This window comes from Neomonachus schauinslandi, chromosome 6 (assembly GCF_002201575.2).
Source record: "Neomonachus schauinslandi chromosome 6, ASM220157v2, whole genome shotgun sequence".
Classification (NCBI taxonomy): domain Eukaryota; kingdom Metazoa; phylum Chordata; class Mammalia; order Carnivora; family Phocidae; genus Neomonachus; species Neomonachus schauinslandi.
The window spans coordinates 22,168,881-22,192,046 of NC_058408.1; positions in this window are offsets into that span (position 1 = coordinate 22,168,881).

A 23,166-nucleotide genomic window follows, 5' to 3' on the forward strand; every position below is an offset into this window, starting at 1 on the left:
TATATATTTGTGTGTGTTTATATATATACATATATAAATTTAATACAAATGAACTAAGAGAATATTTTTGAGAATTGAAGTAGGAATTTCTTTTATATAAACCAGAATATACCACTTGCAAATAAATATATTTTCCTGACATTTTGGTTTTTCCTTCCTCTTTTATCCAAGAGTTAAGAATGTTCCCATCAAGCCAGGAAGTGGTGTTCTGTTTTTCTAATTTATTAATACTATTTAGATTTATCACTGCCTAGCAGAGATTGCCATCTGTGTTTCTAAATTATTTTAGACAGGATTGAGTTTTCTTTTGTTGTCTAACACATGATCAGTTTTGCAATTTTATATTCTGTAAAAAGCATTCTTTGTGTGTTCCTATTCTCTTTAGCATTATTTAATAATCATTTTAAAACATCCATCAACTTTCTAAATTGTCTTTTCAAATAATCAACTCCTGCTTTGTTATTTCCCTGTGTTTAATTTTTGTGCTTTTTGTTTGTTCGTTTGTTTGTTTTGCTTCATTCATTTTTGTTCTTTTTTTATTTTCTTCTCCTTTCATTAGTTGAATCTGTTATTGTTACTCTAAATTCTTTAATTTATAAATTTGTCTCTGTATGCACTTCAAGTAGATGGCAGTGTTTGGTTTATGTTCTTCAGGCCGAATTTGTTACCATGTTCTTTAAGTCTTTTTCATGTAGACTCTTCTAGTTGGTTTTATTTCCAGTCACTGAGAGTATGTTGTCACTATCTAATATTATTGCGCTTTTATATATATTAGAATACTTTATTTGTGTATGTATTTTTGTTTATTCATTTATTTACATGCATTTGTGGTCAGTTGTTATAAATTTATATTATTATATTCTTCTGATTCAATGAGTATTAATCATAATTTCTTCATTAATGTTCTTTGCCTTAATGTTTATTCCTGTCTTAAGTTAACATACCTATACCAAATTTCTCTTTGTTACTTTTTGCCTAAATATATTTTCAATTTGTTTATTCTCAACTTTCATAGTCATTATTACGTAGGTGTGTCTTTGAAAAAGGTGTGCATAGGGGCACCTGGGTGGCTCAGTCGGAAGCTTGCTTCTCCCTCTCCCTTTGCCCCAACCCCTACCCCCTGCTTGTGCTCTCTCACTCTATCTCAAATAAATAAATAAAATCTTAAAAAAGAAAAAGATGTGCATATATTTGTATATATTTGTGTGTGTTTATATATATACATATATAAATTTAATACACATTCTTCTCTACTTAAAAATAAACAGATGTATGCATATTTGTGTATATATGTAAATTATATATAATTATATATATCATATGTATAATTCTTCTTTTAATTTATAAGTGCAGTCTATTCTTTATGTTCATTGATACATATTTCTTTACCCACCTATTTTGAACATTCTATTTGTATTTTCTCTGGTATTTTTTTTCTCATTTTTCACTGTTTATTTGATGGTTTTTTTCTACTTCTGTCTTTTTCCATCTGTTGTTACAAGAGTGAAACACTATTAATGTTGCTCAAGAGACACTTTGCAAAAATTTCTGTGACTATAGTTTGCAGCCTGTAATTAATCATCCACCTGGATAATTAAAGAACTCTGGTATGCTCCACCTCAGATTATCTCTTCCTAGTAGCAGGTTTATATTGATATCCCATCGTTTTTTTTTTCACTTTTTTCATTTCATATCAGCTTTGGAATTACTAGGTTATAGTGAAAATATTTTAATTATTCAATATTTATATAGATTATCCGTGCTTTCTTTGCTTACTTTTCCTTTTTGCATCTCAGAAATCTCTATGATAATTTTTCCTTTTCTTAAATACGAACTCTAGAATCTCCCATTAGACATATTTTTTAAGAGAATGTATCATTTCTTTGAAAAACTACTTACTTGCTCTTAGCATTGAAAATTACATGATTCATTGTTTGCATATAATACCCAGTGCTCCATGCATTATGTGCCCTCTTTAATACCCATCACCAGGCTAACCCATACCCCCACCGCCTTCCCCTCTGAAACCCTCAGTTTGTTTCCCATAGTCCATAGTCTCTCATGGTTCATCTCCCTATGATTTCCCCCCTTCATTTTTCCCTTCCTTCTCCTATGTCTTCCATTGTTGTTAAGAAATTACCTAATTTTTGTATATTCATTTTAGTTAATTTAATTAGATATATCTAATTAGATAAATGGTTAGGCACTCCTGGCCTCCATATTTTTTTCTCTCTTATGTTCTCTATCTTTTTGTCTCCCTAAGTAACTTGCTCATTTCCTAGTTCAAATTCAGGTGAGAGAAGTCCTGAAATTAAATATTTTCAGGATAGACACTGATTTGTCATACAAGTGCAAAGGATGAGCCAAATTTCTTTTGCCAGAGATTGGGTGTGCATTTCTATGTAGATTACACTATATCTATATGTCTGTATCTTAATCTACCTATCTATCATCTATCTGTGTATCTATCATATGTATCTGTAGGTTGTAGACCTATGTGGCTTCAGCTTGGGAGAGGAAGAGATGAAGATATCTGGAATTTGCTATTAAGGCAAAGGGTTTCAGTGTGTACCAAATATCCATTCTTCTATTTTTAAATAGAAATAAACCCTGATTTTTATTCGTGATGGCAAAGAACCTAACTAAAACACTACATATCTCATTCTGTGATAGAGTTATCCAAAGAAATGTTTATTTAATGCTATGGTAAGATTTTGGGAATAGCCCTTTTACACTTTGCATAGCCTTTCTTTCTATTTGGAATGCAACTAAAATACCAGGATTTCAACCAGTCACATTTAGATTCTGAATGGGTACTAAACCAACCAACCAACAAACCAACCAACAAACACTAAACACTGTTTTGGCCTAAGGCTCAGATGACTACTTACACTTGTATAATAATTGGTTAATGTTGTTGTTTTCCACTAGAACTTTCCAGATGTTGCTACATTGTTTATCTGGTTGGAATTTTTTTTCTAAAAAGATATGCATGGCTGTTTTTATTCCCGTCACTCTCTAAGTAATATGTCTCTTTATCATTAGCTTTATAGAAATTTTATTATTTTATGCTTTGTTGTACTTTTCTTTGTATTTATTCTTGGGTCTTGTTGAGCTTTGTGGATATGTGAATTTATAATTTTCATCAAATTGAAAAGTATGTATTCTTTATTTCTTTAACGATTTTCTCCCTTCTGCTATGTACACTTGCTCTTCTATTGTAATTATAGATGTTAGACCACTTGATGTTTTTCCTCACATGACTCAAATTCTTTATTTTCTTAGCTAATGTTTTTCTCTGTGTGGTTAGTTTTTTCATCATGTCTTCAATTTCACCAACTTTTTCTTCTCTAGTGTTTGATTTTCCTTTCAGCCTATCCAGTCAATATTTCATTTTAGATATTGTATTTTTCATCTTTACAAGTTCAAAATGATTTTTTATAATCTCTGTTTCCAATATTTTTATGTTTACATTTTTATCTGTGAATATATATTCATAATAGCCCTCTTAAAGTTCTTTTCTGTTGATTCCATAATATTTTACTAATTGATTATGTGTCATATAGTCTTCCTTCTTCACATGTCCAGTAATTTTTGTCAATTTTAGGACCACGTGATTTACTTTGTTGAATACTATATATAATATATATTTTCTAAATATGTGTGTGTAATTTAAATATACTTTTTTTATTTTGTTTTTTTTACCACATATTTAATTAACTTGTAAATCAACTTGACTCTTTCAAAGTTCTTTAGGGCTGATCTATGGTTACCTTTGCTGTAAGGCTACCTTAGCCCTATTTAAGGGTGTAACTTCTCTGGGATTTCTACAAAATGTTGCTTGTGTTTAAAAATATCTCTATCCTCTAGATGATTTGCTCTAGCATTATGTGAGCTTTGGGTATTCTTCCACTTATAGCTTTCCTATAGTTTTACATTGCCTGTTAGTTTTTCTTTGACTGGGCTTAAGGATTCTTGCCCTTTTCTGTATTTATCCCAAGGCAAATGGAGCCCATATACATGTTTTAAAAATTTGGTCTCTGAGTTTCTTCCTTTTCTCTGGTACTCTGCCATTAAAGTTTCAGCCTCCTCCACTTTCCTAAACTCTGATATGTGTGTCCTTATGTTGGCGAAATTACTGTGATCTTCTTGTGTTTTCCATCCCACAGAAGGTACTGTGTTCTGTAAAGAGTCTTCATGCAGAACACTATGGTGATATCAGAGCTTGCTTTATTCCCTTCTGTTAGAGATCATAGTCCAGTGAGATCCCTTATCCCATGTCTAAAACAATTGTTTATCTGGTTTTAGGTGTTTATGGAGTTTGGATAAGTCTGATACCATTTACTCTTTATGGCTGAAACCATGTTATGGTTTTGTAAGTTCTGTGTTATGTTTTTGCTTTTAAAAATTTTAATTCTCAGTTCTCAATTTATGGACATTTTCTAGTAATATGCTGAAAAACAAACTCATCTTTGAGATTTATTATTATTTGATTGTTGTGCTGCTGTTTGATAGGTCAGGAACAAGAATAGTTCTTTTAATGGTAGTTGTTTTCACATTTATAAGTCCTGCTTATTCCTTTGGTTCGATGATTGTTTTTTGAATCATTTGGCATTTCCTGCCAAATGTGAGGTTATACAGCACTATATGTTACTCTGAAGTTCACAAAACTGGTCACTGTAGCATGAACACTAAAGAAGGGATTCTCATTAAATTTTAGAAGGTACGTCCAAACCATAATCCTAGACATCAGATCTAGACCATGAAAACCTGCTCTATCATCTATTTGCATCTGCTTTAGATAAACAAGTGGAATTGTCCTTCTAATTTGGTTACAGATTGCTTAATAATGCCAGTTTCTCAAGAATTCATCTTATATCTGTTGTTAAAGATCAAGCTATTGGAAAGAACCAAATGTTAAAAGCCATCTATTAAAAATATCAAACTCCAATTTTCAAAGATGAAAATTGCCAGGAAAATAGAAAATAGAAGAGGAGAGAAGCACAGAGCCTGTAGCTGTCCCTGGCTCCAGCATGGAGATACCTTGTTCCAATGGTCTTGGTTACAGATTAACTTCTATTTTAGTATAAGGATATATAAAATTATAACTTTATGTTCCATATGTATTATTTATAAAACACTTTATGGGAAATGATTCACAAGGCTTTTTTGTCCTTATGAATATATTCATTATATTTTATGAACTTTGGCCAAAATTTTAACCAATTTAATTGATTCTTTCCATCTTATTTTTTGTAGGTATTACAGTCTTACACAAGTAGTTTATTTCTCATCATGCAGTCTACAGTTATACCATACTTCCAACTTTATGTTTTAATATCTTTTATCTGGAACAGTTGAACACTTCTTATTTTAGGACAAACTTATACTGTCTTTTTTCTTTACAAACAAAATCACATTGGTGAACCTTGCATACATATGCTTCCACCCTTTTATTCCTTCATGATGAGCACGTATATTTACATAATGCAAAAGCATTTACCCATCTTTTTACCTATTAATTTACGGCCACTTTATAATGCATTAAATATAAGCAGGAATATTGCAATTATTTTTGTCTGGAATTGAAGATTATTGGTCAACTCAATGTAGTATTAGTTTGACTTTAAGGATGTTGAGATAAGAATTTAAATTAACATTGAATTTTAGTTTATAACATTTTAAGATATTTACAAGACTAGATATTTGAAAAAAAAATCCATTGTGATAATTATGTTTGGTTAGACATAGTTGTATATATTTGTAAACTTAAACAGTATATGTGAACAGTGTTAATTTACAATACAAGAGACCTAGACAGTTTAAACATGAAAAAAAAAATGTAGGCATAGACAAAAAGAATATTATTAGGCTATAGCAGAATTAGGGAGAAAGAGAGTTGTTTGCAAACAAATATTATTAACTCACTGTAATTTTTTTAGAGATGTTACATGGACATTTTTTCACTCAATTTATAAATATCTCTATTAATAAGTCAAGTATTTACACACTTTTAAAATCTTGTTTCAAAGCTCCAAGTATTCCAATCTCCTTCTTATCCAATAATCTTATAATTAAGGTCATTAGCTTAAATCACAGTTAAGACATTCTTCTCAGGGTTGATGTTTCCATGGGAAAGTTTACCTTAGAATAATTAAAACAGTTAAAATATTAGTATTTTCTGGGAGAATTTCTTATGAAAAATCTTCCTTATGTTAAAATTTTCCCCAAATGGTAACTTAAATATATAATTGTGCTTGAAGTTAATGCCATTTAGAAAAATAAATACAAGATGAAAATGCATTATCCAGTCAAGAGGAAGTGCAAGTTTATCAGCCAGTGAATCTGTAAGGAATTGACTGATAGTCAAAATGAAATATCATTTGAGAATGCCTTGTTGCAGAAATCAGCATCCTCCTGGAAAGTAGACTATGTGGAGAGTAGCTCTCTTTCAAAGCAAATTTCTCATATACAATGAAGAATAGAAATGTTTTTATAAGGTTTCAAAAAGATTCCTCAGGCAGTTTATGTAAATGAATACCCATCTGAGGGGAACTTCTTCGATTGGTATTCCTTGAGATGAATTCAGAAGACAGATATATTGGCTCTTTGTCTGGCTCCTGACTTATGAGCGTGGTCTAATAGATAAGTAACAGTGTTACCAGTAGACAGACATATAGAATGGTTAGTAGCAAAGCAGTGTTCCAGCAGACATTCAGCAGAGAAAATAAGTGTAATTATGATTTCCAACCAAAAAGTTCTGGGGATCTTTATTCCTAGGATAAAGTAAATAAATTTAAACCTGAAGGTCTTAATGTCATATTCAAAGCCTTAATTCAGCATAGAACTTGTGCCGGGTAAGTTGGCCTTTGCTATGCTGAGGCTTATAAACATACTGAGTCTACAGCAGAGAGATTCATGGCCAAACCAGTAGAATCTCCAATTCTTTTTTTTTTTTTAAAGATTTTTTATTTATTTATTTGAGACAGAGAGAATGAGAGACAGAGAGCATGAGAGGGAGGAGGGTCAGAGGGAGAAGCAGACTCCCCGCCGAGCAGGGAGCCCGATGTGGGACTCGATCCCGGGACTCCAGGATCATGACCTGAGCCGAAGGCAGTCGCCCAACCAACTGAGCCACCCAGGCGCCCCCAGAATCTCCAATTCTTTAGAAGCCCCCCAGCCAATTGTCAAAAAGTTAGTTTTGCTTAGTGAAGCAACAGAGAGTCAAGAAGCACCAAGGGAATCTGTGAGTGTTTTATGATGAAGGCATTTGGAGAAAAGTACTTAAAGAATTTGATGAACTAGAGTCAGTCATTGAATGGTCTTGGCAGGATGGATCAGTTTGCAACCTAGACAGTTGCTTGAACTTAGTAAGCGGAATGCATGATGCTATAAGGAATTGCTGATAGACCAGTTTTCTTGTAGTATTCTAGAAATATGGGACCGGATATTCTGCTTAAATGAGTTTAAGCATTTGTCTTAAATTTCAGATTAACTTTTTTGTAAGTTATAGTTTTGCAAGTTATGGTTTTTTCTATATCAATTCTTATATGTCTTTTGTATTTTTTCCAACATTCCTATGCATTATGTAGTACAAGTTTCTTTGTTTTTTAGGATATCTCATGTCAGATATTGTTAGAAAAGGAAATGTCACATTATTTTGAAAATGACAAAAGAAAAAATAAATATATGAAAAGTTTGCATTTATCTTTACTATCATGAAGGACTCTGGTGACTGATTTTAGGCATATCTTCTTTCCTACATCAAGGCATATTTGGATAAGTAGGATTCTTAATATCAATCAAAGGTAGATCATATTTAAATAGACATAATAACATTGAACATCCAAATCCCTGATGCCTGAAGCTAGAAAGGCTATTCTGTATTGCACAGTGTCAGGGATTTTGCATATTTTTGAAAAATGTTTTGCTGTGCATTCAACCTAAAAATTGTTCTATTCTTGCCTAAGTTTAGTCCCAAGTAATACATATTTTCTACTTCAAAAAAGCATAGAGAGAGGCCATTTTCATGCGTGGGTAGCAAATCAAATTCCAGGACATGTTTTCAAGAAAAGTAAATTTTACTGCATGAAACTATTCAATGTTTAGTAGTTGTACAATATTTGAAATATACATAAAATCTGAAATTTTGTATTTTAGGCAAAGGTAATAACTTTCTGTTCTTGGAATATCAGTCCTATTATAAACTTGAGTCAGGGGCACCTGAGTGGCTCAGTCAGTAAGTGTCCGATTATTGGTTTCAGCTCAAGTCATGATCTCACAGTTGTGGGATCGACCCCTGTTTTGGGCTCTACACTCAGTCTGGAGTTGGTTTGAGATTTTCTCTCTCCCTCTCACTCCATCCCCCCCCACCCTTCTCTCTCTCAAACAAACAAAAACTTGAGTCATTTGAACCACAAATTACATTGGCATTCAGAGTTCTGGTGGTCATCAAAATTATACTCTGTAACTATCATCACTTATAGAAGATGATTATTTCTTCTTGAAGTGATTGAAGTAACAGTACTAATAGAGAGTTAAGAGGAAGGGACTTGGTGAATTTACATCTGTGTGTGTGTGTGTTTGCACATTATATAAGACTGAGAAGGAAGTTCCCTTGACTAAAACCATCTGATCATTTGTGAAGTAGATCCTTTTCTCAAGCTCCATTATTCTGTCTATAAACAACATGAGTAATGCTAAGTAGATAGTTTTAATAATCACCTATAATAATAAATGGAAGATAAACCCAAACTTGACTAATGTCCCAGCGCAATTTACTATATGTGTCAATATAATTTGAAATCCACCTATATTAAAAATTCAGAAATGTATTTATAAGTTCATTTCTCTGAAAAACATATGGAATAAACTACAATTTATTCATTAGAACATTTGAAAGAATTGAGGAACAATTGAAAGTAGGGTTTTCAGGATTATATTTTTATGTTTATTTCTTGAAAGTTATTTTATTCCTTATAATAAAAAAGTGCTAAAGGAAGCCTGGAGTTACAAATAGAAGATATTAGAATCAATAATAATGATCTTCCCAATAATTAGTAAAGCTTTTTAAAGATTAACACATGATGAACTTAAACATGTGTGTGACAAATTCATGTTTTATTTTATTAAAATTAGTTGCACCAAATAAGTAAAGAAATGAAATTGAAGCTGCCTGCCAAAAAAGAGAGAAAGCTCATAATGAGAGCCTGTACCGGGAGAGATAAGCTCAAGTATGGAGGGAAAAACAGTTTGGATTCCTTTCCCTTCAGTTTCTAATGACACTCTGAGGTACATTTCACTGAACTGACTAATGTGCTATTGTACAGAAAGTAGAGTGCCAAAGAAATTTTTTTTCCTGATTACGTCAAGATTAAAAATAGCAGTTTTAAAAACTGGCCAGTGTGTATGCCAGTTTCAAAATGTCAGCTTCAATACGGCACGATGATAAAAAAGAGAGGAGAACGACCTGAAGCAGTGGCCTGACAAATGGGAAAAATAACTTGAAATAAATATAAATGTAGTTTTTGATATAAAAATGCCATTGTCCATATATAAAATACACACCATCATCCATCCAATATTGTTATTTTCATTCTAATTTTCAATGTTTCTATTAAATTTCTCAATTTAACATGTGAAATATATATTCTTAAAGACAGGTATAGTAATTATATTTAATACCTCCATGGTTGTTTAAAACATAACTCAAGCTGTTTGCAGTAAGGTTTAGTGAGCGTTTAGTTTGCATTCATTAAATGATGTAGAGGCTGACCAAAGAGATTGATTTTAGTTTTGTGATTTTTATATATCCAAATTAGAGAAGTTAAATCAGTAGCTAAGATGATTTATCATATAACAATGATATAAGATGATATTTATCATATAACAATGATTTCACAGATGGATTTTGTAGAAAGTATATGCTATTATTAACTCACTTTGTGTTTTTATTTTATATGTTCAAGTTATAAAGTTACATTTAATATGCATTAAACCGTTTTGGATGCAAAAATTCTACGGAATATTGATTTTACATATTTTCCAAAGTGAAAGTTTTGGGAGGTGCACCAGGGAAGTGTATTAGTTACTTAGAATAGTTTCTTAGAAAAAGAGAGAGAGAGAGAGAAATTAATATTATGTTATGATTCCCAATTCTTTACAATATTTTATATTTACACAGCCATGCATGTAAAACTGTTTCAATGAATGGATAAGATAAATGAAGAGGCAAGAAGGGATGTCAAAAAGCACAATTATCAGATTGGTGCATATTTTATAGATATTCTGATATACATTCTAACTAATGTTTAGAAATAAAAAGAACATATTTACTCTCAAGTAGCACCTCAATGTTTACAGAAATGTTGACCAGAAAGGCAAGAGTCTCTCTACGTTAGCTAATTATGTACTTTTAGATTTTTCTTCATCTTTGCTACTTGACCTCATGCCAAGAAGTACAGAGTCAAATAAGGTAGTCACAGATATTGATTTCAAAAATTCACATCTTCACCTACTAGCTACAAAGTCCACTAAGCTAAAGACTACTAGAGTTACTTTCTTCCAAGAAAGAACATGACAATAACTCCACATTTATTTTGTGATAGGTATTAAGCAGGGATATTTACAAATAAAGTATCTCATTTAATCTCCAGAACATCCTTTTGAGCTAGTTGTTCATAGCCATACTCTCACCTGAGGAAAACAAAGCTCAGAGACATAAAAACAATTTGCCCAATGTCCTCATGTTGGCCAATAGTGGACTCAGTACAAATTTTGTTTCAAAGCCATGTCAAACACAACCTCATTAGGTCAAGAATCAATATAAGTGTGGTCTAGTATTTTTTATTAGGCAGATGATTTCAGGCATATTACAACTTCTCTGAGATTTCCTTTTTAAAAATAATTCTCCCTCCCAGGCTATTGTGAAAAAAATATAAATAAGTTATCTAAACATTATAGACCAAACAAATTAAACATGCCATTTACATATAATTATATCAGCTTATTATGCTATGAATACAAATTTTTTCACCTCTTCTCAATCATAAATTTCCTGGAGGTGAGGCTAAACCTCAACAACCTCATGGTGAGAAGCGTTTGAATTAAACCAGACCCCCAAGGCTCCTTCAGATTTGAAGATTTGTGAGGATTACTCAGACTCAGCTGAGTTTGCTTAGACTTTATTTTATTACTGAGCCAGCCAGCAAGCAGTGAAAAGGAGAAGATCGAGAGTAAATGAAACCTTACAGTGCTCTCCTTTACATCATTAAAATCTGTGATATGAGCAGATATAAAGTGAACACTCTGCCAGGTCAGAGGAACCCAGGACCACCAGCCCACTGACTTTTATCCTGCTTTAAATTGAAGTGGGTTGTTTTAACCCTCCAGGTCTACTGTGTTGCCATAAATGGAATTTCACTTTCTATGTGCTTACCTGCTCTCGGTTTACTTGATGCTGCACCCTTGAGCTTGCTCAAGATTTCAGTGCAGCTAGCAGGATATAGTCTGTCCCAGTACAGATAAGTGATACAGCTGCTGGAATGCAGCAGAGAGGAGCCAAGTAAATAAGGAACATGAGTGACTCCAGAGTGAAGTAAGGACATTGCAGTAGATTGCCCCAAGAACAGGCAGATGCCTGAGCAGAGAGGCAGATGACTGGGGGGTGGGAGGGCAGAGAGGAAGTAGTAGGGAAGAGAAGCACACAGGAGACACTTATCTAAGGGTAAGCCAAAGACTAAAATCAGAGTGTACCGAACTCAGGATGGATGACCTTCTGAGGCACCGGGATTGGGTAGCAGAGCTAAGCCAGGGCATATTGACTCAGTGATGGGAAAGATTCCTAGAAGCCAGGAGGTTAAAATGGTTCAATCAAGAATTCGCCGAGTTAATACCAAGATTAAAACCAGGAGTTGGAAAATGAGGTTGAATAGGTGGAGTTAAGCAGGACAGTGAGGAGCACAATTGCTGAAATAAAATCCTGCCGGATAATTTGGTGCTTTTCTGTTACGTATTCTTTTATTTCTGATTAATACACATGTGTATTGTGAATGGGAAAGCATTAAATAACTTGTTAATGATCAACATATTAGTCCTTACAATCTAATACTCTTCATCTCAATGTGTCTTTTCATTTTTCAGAGATAGACTCTAGGAAGGGCATTAACCATTTGTATTAAATAAAAAAGCTTTTGGTCCCCAAAACAGAAATATATGCTCAGAAAATTGCTATATATATTTTTTTAGAAAATGGGAGTAAGAAGTCAGAGTAATTTCAGAAGGAACAGTTTGGTTATATCTATGAAAGCATATTTTGAGTTCATATATGCCTCGACATAGTTTTGGTATATAACTAGACAGCCAAAAAAACAAAGAAAAATGAAGGTTCAATGCTACCTCCTCAAACAATTGTCAGCAGTTTGATGCAAATCCCATTCAGAGAAGTGAAGACAGATCATGGTCATATACCATGCTCCCCACTTGCTAGAATTCCACCAAAAGGAAATTAGGATGAATAATTTATATAACACAGTTGGATACAATATATTTGGAGAACTAGAAGGATACATTAATGGGATAGTTAATGCTTACATAAGTGATTCCTTTTGCTAGGCACCATTCTGAGCATTTAATACACACAAATACACACACAAATACAGACAGGCACACATACATTCATACATATATATTTTTTTCCACATGTAATGTTCATACAACTTTGTAGCATACATGCTTTTATGATCTTTATTTTAAAGATGAGAAATCTGATGTGCACAGAAATCACATTACCTGCTCAGAGGCAAACAGCTAATTAGTTGAATTGATACTTGAGCATTGTTTGTCTGGCTCCATAAACTTGTCCTAAACCAACACCTTATGCTGCTTTTTCTTAGATAGGGATAAATCTGTAGAAGCAGATAAAACATAAAACTGAAAATATAAAACATAAATGTACTTAGAGAAACAGAAATATCATGCCAGCCCCCCTGCCCCCTCATTATGTAGGACAGTCAAGAAAAGATGTCTCAGAGGGAATTCTGAGGATGTGTAACTCAAAAAGGAAACTCAAAAAGAATGTGTAAAGGTGTGAGGACTGAAATGGGGGGAAAAATAGATATTTTAAAAAATCAATCATTGGATTTATGTGTGTGTGTGCATATTAACAGATTTCAATAAAATTCATGATTTTAGGGAACTTACCAAGTAAAATATCAGTTTCTTTCCATTATATATTCCATTGAATAGACAATATCAAAGCCATGTGTTTAATATCTTGGACCTATGTCAAAAGTTTTATAAGATATAAAAAGTGATTGATCCAATTTTTAATTACATTCAAGATGCCTGTTCCTAATAGGTATGTGTAATTTCTTCAAACTATGAAATCACTTGGAATTTTGCACTTTTCTTAGAGGTTTATGAAATAGCAATTGCTTACATTTTATGGGTTTTTTGTTTGTCTGTTTGTTTTTGGTTCAGGAGAATTTTCCCATTATTTTACAGAAATGTCATTTAAAATGTGTAACATTAACATAAGGGCTTTCCAATTTCTTTGGAGATTGGAAAATGTACATATTCTCTTATACATATTTTACTGCACAATTACTATTTTATATGCACCAGGAGAGTGGGCAACAAATTTATTTTATTCACCACTGTATGTTCACTAGCACTGATCCTGGCAATAAATACTGAATTAAGTAAGTTAATCAAGTATATTTGAAGGGAAAAAAAAAACATGGGAATAAACAGTGTACCTGATTTTCATCGTGAAGGGAGTAGATGCCCTAATCATGAGAGCTGTTAGTATCTACCTAGGCTGATCCTTACTCATACTTATAAGCAGTCATGTAGCGTGACACATCGGAGAAACTAATCACACATTTGCTTACCAATTTATTTATTCTCTAAATAGAAAAACAGAACATGAAATTTCAAAGTATTTGACAAATTAAGACTTCTTTGTAGCATATCTTGTGGAGAATACAAAAAAGCCAGCTATAATTAATGAAATGTACATTTTAATTTATGGTCTACATATGAAAGGAAATATTTTATAAATGGATTAAAATGAAAACTGAAGGAAGTTAAGGCAACATGCTTTTGCATTTTTAATTTAAATGTAATGAAATATAAATATAATAGCCTTACTGGATATTTTAATCATTCCCATTAGAGTTTGTAATTTTCCACTAGGTTTAAGATAATGATGATAAAGGGAAAAAAACTTAAGAGTGGCAAATAAAGGCACATATATTACACAGCTAAAAATAGCAGGTGAAATTCAAGTGGATTGTTAACATATTTCAAAGTCCTCTTTTATATTTTATTATTAATAACTCAACCTACTTAAATGAATACCTCTATATACATGATATATGAGCAGTTTGATCACATACTTCCCCCTGATGAGAGCTAAAGCTTACAAAGATAGCTCTTGCTTTAGAACTTCTAGAACTTTGCTTTTCATGGATTTTAGCTCTGCTTAACAAGCTTATTCCAGCTCCACAGCCTGCTCCCTGCCATTGCTCCAGTAGCCTCACATCTGGCATGCTTTCCCCCTTTGATTGCTTCATTTGGGCATAAAATCAGACCGGTGCTGCTGACCTTGCCCAGGAAGCGCCTGTCTCATCCCACACCAGCGCTGATCAGATAGAATCAGTGCAAAGGAGAGACCACGGCCCTTCTTGGAGCAGGAGGAGAGGTGGAAAATGTGTCTTTGCTCTTCCTTCATGTTTTATTGAAGAAAATCCCCCCTAGCTATAATACATATAATGTTTTATATCTGATAGATCAAAGGGAAATCTTCTTTGGAGGAGGTTTCCACAAGATTAATCTCCAAAGCATCTCAAAAACCAAATTACTTAATCTTTAGAGCCACCTCACGCCTCCTCTTTCCATAGTCCTGTGATGTGAGTATCTATACCATCCATTTAGGGAGCCAAGTTAGAAAATATCTTCCCAGTATCTTCCTTGGCTGCCTTTCAAGAAAATTATTCTCTTTGTTAAAATGATATATATAATTCTACTTGTTATAATTAATTAAAATGAAATCTTAGAATTTCTGCACTAGTCTGTAGTTTTTTCATGAAAAGCCAGTGTAATGTCTCTAGAGACTAGGTTCTCAAGCTTCACCATTTTGTGCCTTGTACACTTACCATCTCTGCTCTTATTTTTTCACTATAAAACAACTCTCTTTTTATTAATTTAAAACAGTTGCACAGTAATGAATGGGAAGTAAGCCATTTGTAATAAGTGAAATTTAACTTTAAGCATGATGTCCTTACTCTTAGCAGCAGAATGCTCTGATTATCCTTTTGAAGGTTAGTAAATGTTCATGTCATGTTAAATACTTTTCCTCATTGATATAACCAGAAATACTGAAAAAATCTGAGAAGTGAATGGGTTTCGGTCAATGAAGTTAAATGTTTTGCAGTTTGCAACAATTTAAATTCTTCCTCATCCTCAGGAGAATATTATCCCACATTCTGTGCTTCGAACAGACAGGAAGACACCTGTTTTGCATTGTTTAAGGCTTATATCCATAAAGCACTGAATTAGACTGCTAGTTTTATTGACTTAATTGCAGTTCTTAAATGTCCTAGGATAGAGCTTACATATACACAAAGTCGGAAGGTAGGCATGAGGAGTCTGGTGAGGTACCTCTTGTTCATGAAGGGACCCATATATTCTGTATCTTTCTGTTTTTGGTGTGCATGGCTTTAATTTTTAAGGCCAAATCATGATTCATAGCAGCTTCTGGAATCCATTCACATCATTTCTTTCATGGAAAGCAGAAATGAGAAAGGAAAGACAGTCCCCCACCCTCAGTGCAGCTTCCTTTCAGCATCTTTCTTTGGACTTCCAAACAAGGTGTTTGTTTATGTCTCATTGACTAAAGAGTAGTCATGTCACTCCTCCCTGCAAGGGTGAATGGGAAGTATCCTTTGGGCTAAGTGCATTGCCACCTCCAAATAATGTCATTGTTAAGAGATCAAGAAACAGAGGATATTGGGTGCAACTAATGTTATCTAACCCCATAAAAAGCTCTAGCAGGGTCTAACCATATTTTAGAAAATAAATCCATTAATGTATAACAAAATAATACATTATGCTTAAGATGGAAATTTATCCTGTGTATCCGTTCCAATCCAAATTAGAAAATCAATTTAATTGATTATATTTAAGCATTAATTTATCTATCCATATATATATGATTATTTCCATAGTTGTAAAAATTGATAAAAATTGAATCTATTTATGATAAACATTCTTAGCAAAGTATTAATAAAATTAAACTTTCCTAATCTTGTAAGGAATATGTAAAAGATGCTGTGCAAACATCAGACTTAATGGTGGCTATTCAAAAGCATGCATCCCCTTGAGATGAGGAATAAAACAATTATGTCCACTCTCATCAATTCAATTCAAAATTGTATTGGATTATCTAGCCAAAATAGTTAAACAAGTAAATGTTACAACATTTGAAAAGAAATAAAAGAAGAAAATATCCATAGATACTTTATTACAGCTAGTAAGAACTTGATAAAGACTGGTGGTACAAAATCAACATACAAAACTCAGTATTATGCCAGCAAATTGTTAGAAAATGAAAATTTATCTTTAAAATACATTTTAGAAAAGCACCAAAAATGTGAAGGATTTAGGAATAAATTTAACAAATTATAGTTTTTAAGGAGAAAATATTTTATTGAGAGAAAATTAAAGAAGTCTAAAATAAATCAGGTGATACAACCTACCTACTGATTAAAATATAGTGTTGTAAAGATATCTATTTCCCCCAGATTTAATACACACCCAATATCGATTTTCTGTATATGAGAGAATGTGTGTGCGCAGGTATGTGTGTATAGATTACAAGCAGATGTTATGATATATATGTAGTGCAAAGGGTTAAGAATGGTCAAGATAGGGATGCCTGGGTGGCTCAGATGGTTAAACATCTGCCTTCGGCTCAGGTCATGATCCCAGGGTCCTGGGATCGAGCCCCACGTCAGGCTCCCTGCTCCGCAGGAGCCTGCTTCTCCGTCTCCTCCCCGCTTGTGCTGTCTCTCGCTATCTCTGTCACTATCTGTCTCGCTCAAATAAATAAATAAAATCTTAAAAAAAAAAAAAAAGAATGGCCAAGATACTTTTGAAGAAAAACATGGTAGGAAGCCTTGTTTTATTAGATGCTCTCTTCAAATTCACCATGTCAGATTTCTACTCTTAGTTATGTAATATGGAAAACTACAATGAATCATGTGTAAGATTGTCTATTGCAGAATTTTTCTTAAGGGCAAAGTTTTATAAAAAAACATGAAAGGCAGTCAGTAATAAAGGGCACATATATTATGGTATATCCATATAAAGTTGTACTCTAAGCAGAGGATTAAATAATCTGCATGGATATATTTTACATGCATAATATCAAGTGAAAGAAGCAAATCAGAAAGAAATTCAGTAATTCTATGCATACGAAGTCTCAAGACAGTTGATATGTATAACATGTTGCTTAAATATGCACATGTGGAAGTTAAACCTACAAATAAAAGTAGAGTAGTTATTTAAAGAGACAAGGGATGCTTTTGCAATGAGATAAATAGATTTCTAAAATAAATTCCTAATTGTCTTAACTGATTTGTGGTTGCATAAGTACTCATTGTATCATTTTCTTTAAGGTGCACATGTATATTTCATATATTTTTGGATATATAATACATTTTAGAATAAATAAAAAAATAAACAGAGGAATAATACCTTGACTTTTTCATTCTTTCAGCTTCCATGGTAATCCATTTTACAATTGTCTTAGTTATTGATTATGTTCATAGATTTCATTTATACATAAGACATTGAATCTTAGAGGAAAAGGGGAAAATCATATAAATTTAACTTTAAATTGTATTTTATTTAATTAATGAATTCATTTATTTTGTTTGTTTGGTTTTTGTTTGACATACAAAAAGCTGTATATAAGTAATTTGTATAACTTGTGATGAGCTTGGACATAAGTATACACCTGTGAAACCATCACCACAATCTATGTCATAAACCTATCAAAAGTTTCTTCCTGCTTTCTTTCTTTATTATTACATTTTTGTGATATGAACACTTAACATAAGATCTATCCTCTTAAGAAATCTTCTAATATATGTACAATATTGTTAACTGTAGGCACTGTGCTACACAGTAGACCTCTAGGATCTAATCCTCTTGTATAATCCAAACCTTGTACCTGTTGACTAATGTCTCCTCATCTCCCCTATATTAAACTTTAAAAGCACTTTGTCAAGATCTGTGAAAGGTTGGAGATCTTGCCATATTTGCACACTTACAAATCTGTTTCATGCTGACACAAATCTCCTGTGTTAAGAACAAAGACTTTATTACAACATAGCCAACAGGCTAAGTGTCATGTTGGTATGCATCTCTCTGCACCCCACAGCCCAAGAGGGAGGGGGGCACGGGTGAGTGACATGTACCTGGTGGGTTTACATCACTGCAGAGGAACCCTGAGCTTAGAAATCCTCAATCATTATAGGGGCTTCTAGCAAACTGCCCAATGTTTGTCCTTGAGTCTTTACTTCTGGACAGTGAAAAATCTGTTCTATGCTTTAGAGTGAGACACATCTCTGTATTCCAAGATTGCTTGCTGTACAAACATCCTTGACATGATGGCCCAGAGCAAATGACAGGATTCACAGAAACTGAGAGACCTATGAAAAATGATTTCCTAAGTCACATTAATTACTGCATACTTATCTTGAAATGTTACAAAAGGCATTTGAAGATGTCTATTTAAATAATGGGAATTTCAAAGTTTAATATTTGCAGTTGTCCTTATTATATTTAAATTAAGTATAAAATTACCCATAATATCAGAGTTTTTAAAAATAAAGTTTCATTATTATTTTCATTAAAAAGTAAAGTCTATATACATGTTTTGGTCTATATACATGTTTTGGTCTATATTCACCAAATAAATTGACCATTTGAATTTTTCTGTTGAATCAAATGATCTATTAGATTGGGGATGGCTAATAGATGTAAACTCACATTATCTGTCTAACAAATTGGTAATTGAATTCCCTGAAATGCTGGGTTGAGAAGAATTTTGAGGTTCCAGTTATATTCATCATGAAAAAAACATAATCACTGATTAAAAGTGTTTACCATAAGAAACAAAAAGAGGGGAAATAAGGAACTTCTGTTTTATACTATCTTAAAAACAAAGCAAACAAAAACACCATTCAGTAAAATGATATGTCAAGATTCACACAGCTGGGGCGCCTGGGTGGCTCAGTTGGTTAAGCGACTGCCTTCAGCTCAGGTCATGATCCTGGAGTCCCGGGATCGAGTCCCGCATCCGGCTCCCTGCTCGGCGGGGAGTCTGCTTCTCCCTCTGACCCTCCTCCCTCTCATGCTCTCTGTCTCTCATTCACTCTGTCTCAAATAAATAAATAAAATCTTAAAAAAAAAAGATTCACACAGCTATTATTTTTATGGAACACTTTACTTAACATAATATACAGAGTACACATATTATTTATAACTCTTTTTTCCTGTGTTTTTAATTACTCCCAGCAAGAGTTCTAAAGCTAAGGCAAAGTTTGGCCTATTTCATTGGCATACAGATCAAGAGTCTTTTGATGAAAATAAATAGCATAGGAAATAAGATGTACAAAAAAGGATCTATCTCTGAGAAAACTGAGAATATGGAGGGAATGCTTCAGTTAATGGAAGAAAGAAAAGCACATGACTCAGCTGGAAGGAACCAGATAGAGAAGATTTGATTCTTATTGATGTAGAACTAAAGTGAATAATCATAGAGTCTTGCTTAATGGCTCCTTGAATTGAATTGAATTTAGGTCTCCACTCCACAAAGCCCTGGGGAATTTGTTCTCTTATTTGACTAATGCATACTTTCTTACTTTGCCCGGCCAAACCCCACTCAACTCTTAAAGTAGCTGAGGAAGAGTACGTGTTCAGCAATATAGTTTAGCAATGTGCAATAGCACATATTTAAAATAAACTCATGCCTTTAGTATGGTCACTTGGGAAATATAATTTTTCCAAAAACAGAATTTGAACTTGGATATGGCATTACCGTAAGGTGGAAAATAAGATTTCTATACTCAACATGGGATGGAATATGAATTACTTAAGCAGGCATTAGCAAAATAACCAAAAAATAAATAAAACCACCCATATATTCTCTTATTACTCAGGAGTGTGTTCACTGAGATAAAAAAGTGCCACACTAGAGCTGCTCACCCTAGAAAGCAGGGTGAAATAACTCAAGATTGACCTCAGAGTGCTCTTCCTAGGAGCTCTTACCAACTAGCAATGCAGCATGGTAGATCCGAGCCACTATCGGGCTGGACTTTTGGCAATCATATTTTTGACCTAGAGACTCATGTGCAAAAAGAAAAAAGAAAAAAGGAGCATATCAATAGAGTGACCCATAAGGCTTATAAGATTCACTAGCCTTATCACATACTCCACTGTGCACAGGTGTTTGGTTTTCAAGTACCAGGCAGTGTTATATGCAACTAATGAATCATTGAACCTACATCAAAAACTAATGATATACTGTATGTTGGCTAATTGAATTTAAACTGAAAGAAAGAAAGAAAGAAAGAAAGAAAGAAAGAAAGAAAGAAAGAAAGAAAGAAAGAAAGAAAGTAAGAAAGAAAGAAAGAAAGAAAGGGAAAGAAAGAAAAAGAAAGAAAGAAAAAAGAAACAAAGAACCAGGCAGGATCACCATATTAAGAGTCTACAATGCTGCCTGGCAGTATTTTTTTCATTTTTGACCTTTCCCAACAGAAATGTCACTGCCTGTGTTCTGTTTGTACCCACTGATTTTACATAGGTGATGTTGGTATTGATGAAATGTAACTTTTCGTCTCTAGACTGAAGAATGCTAAACAATAATATCTAGATCGGGCTGGGAATAAAACTAGAAGAGAAATAGAAAACTGGAGGTTGTGAATTCTGAGACTAATCGAAGAAAAATAAATTTGGCCATAGGATATATGCCTGGATGAATGATTTTGAAATGGCATTGGATTACTCTCTGGATAGAGAATAAATGACTGGGCCTGTTGTATTTGTGATTGCTAGGTAATATTAGTAGGAAATGTTAGGAAACACATGTTTTGGATGAAGAATGTGTGTGTATGTGTGTGTGTGTATGTTTCCAACCAACAAGGTATATAATGTATAATATTAAGGAAAATTGCCACAACTATGGTTTATTGCAGAGATAATTTGTAACATATTGTCTCTATTGTTTGAATATGACTAAGTAGTTCTTTTGTTTTGGATTTTTGTGTGCATGTGTCTATGTGTATCTTGTGACTGCTTCCAAAGGACAGGAAGGATAGGGCTACGTATAGCTTCTTTATGCAAAGTAAGAATCCATTTGTAAACCAAAAATTTTGAAATTTTTAAGGACTCAGATTATCTGTAAACAAGGATAGGGTCAATTATCCATGTGAATCAGGTTTCTTGCTTTTGGAATTTCAACAGAGAATACAATGAAACCCTTAAGCTTGTAATAAGAATAGGAATGAAAAAGCAGAAAAAAAAGCAAATTTATGGAAAGTTGTATAGGTAGTTTAAAAATGAAGCATTTGAACAGTGGTTCTCAACCCTGTGTTTAGAATCACCTAATCACCTAAAGAGCTTTTAAAAACTACCAATGCCAAGGCCCCATCCAGATCCCTCTGGTCTTTTATAGGACCTAGACTTGAGAATTTTTTTTTTTTTTGAGATTTTCCAGGTTAATGTGCCACCCACATTGAGAATAAGTGCACTAAACCCAAATTCCTGCAGCAAAAATCCCTGGATCAGTAGGCTTACGTTCAGTTTCGGTTCAGAAGGCCTGCCATATTAGGGTGAGTTTCAGCTGTCTGTAACAGAAAACTCCCCAAATCTAAACGTCCAAAGCTAGTGAAGTGACTCCGTTGTTATCAGGGACTTGCTCTCCCTGTTGAGAGTCTTTTATGAAGGGAGAAGAGAATAGATAGATACTCAGGAGGCAGCCAACAATCACAAGAGACTAAGAAGTGCTATTTTCTGCTCTCTGATTCCATGATAGCCCCCTCTCAAATGCATTTGAGAAATCTTGTGTAAAACAAAGCTAAACATTTTTCTTTGTTGCAGAACTTTTCGGTCTTTAATATATAGAAAACCACCTGAATTTCCAAGAGAAATAGATTATTCGGTGTTTCCCAAATTTACTTGACAAGTCGTTAAAAATAAAATCTAGTAGTCTCTCTCATTCCCTCTCTCTCTTTCACACACACACCCACACACACAGTCAAAATAAACAAAAAAATCACTTTAGCAAACACTGCAATACACATTTTCATCATAGTTATGAATACATGTTTCCCCCGCTATCCTAAAGTAGAGCATTCATTCATATGAAATCTTTCATAAGCCTAAATGACGTAAAGCAGAGAAGCAATTACCATTAATTTATATGGAAAAACTGTGAGCATTCCTAGACTGCCAACATAACCTCTTTGGCTTTTAGGACACATCTTACTAAGGGATGCATAGAATAAATCTAGATAAAGCACAGATGCTCCCAGAGTTCAAAACTCTGGCGACTGATGCTGAGAAGTTGAGTGTGGTACCTGGGGAAGGGGCTTGCTGGCTTGCTGCTCCTGGTATGTGCTGTCTCCATAAGCCTAGCTGCAAAACAAATGCTGAATGCTATTTTTGCTTTTTGTCACTTTTCATAAAAGCAAAAATGCTCTTTGGATTTCTTTTGGTTTTAGTGAAAACCAGTACCAACTGTGGGTCTTAAAAGTGAAGTGGAATAATGCAAACTTTCAATAAAAGGTTTCCCCTGCTATCCAATCCCTTTTTCTTTTATTTCTATCTACTAATACTTTTTAAAATATTTTATTTATTTATTTATTTATTTATTTATTTATTTATTTATTTATTTATGAGAGAGAACATGAGTGGGGGAAGGAGCAGAGGTAGAGAATATCCAAGCAGACTCCTGCTGAGCACAGAGTCCAACTCAGGGCTTGATCCTAAGACCCATGAGATCAGGACCCATGAAATGAGGGCCAAAACCAATAGCCAAACTCCCAACTGACTGAGCCACCCAGGCACCCCTATCTACTAACAATTTTAAGTAAA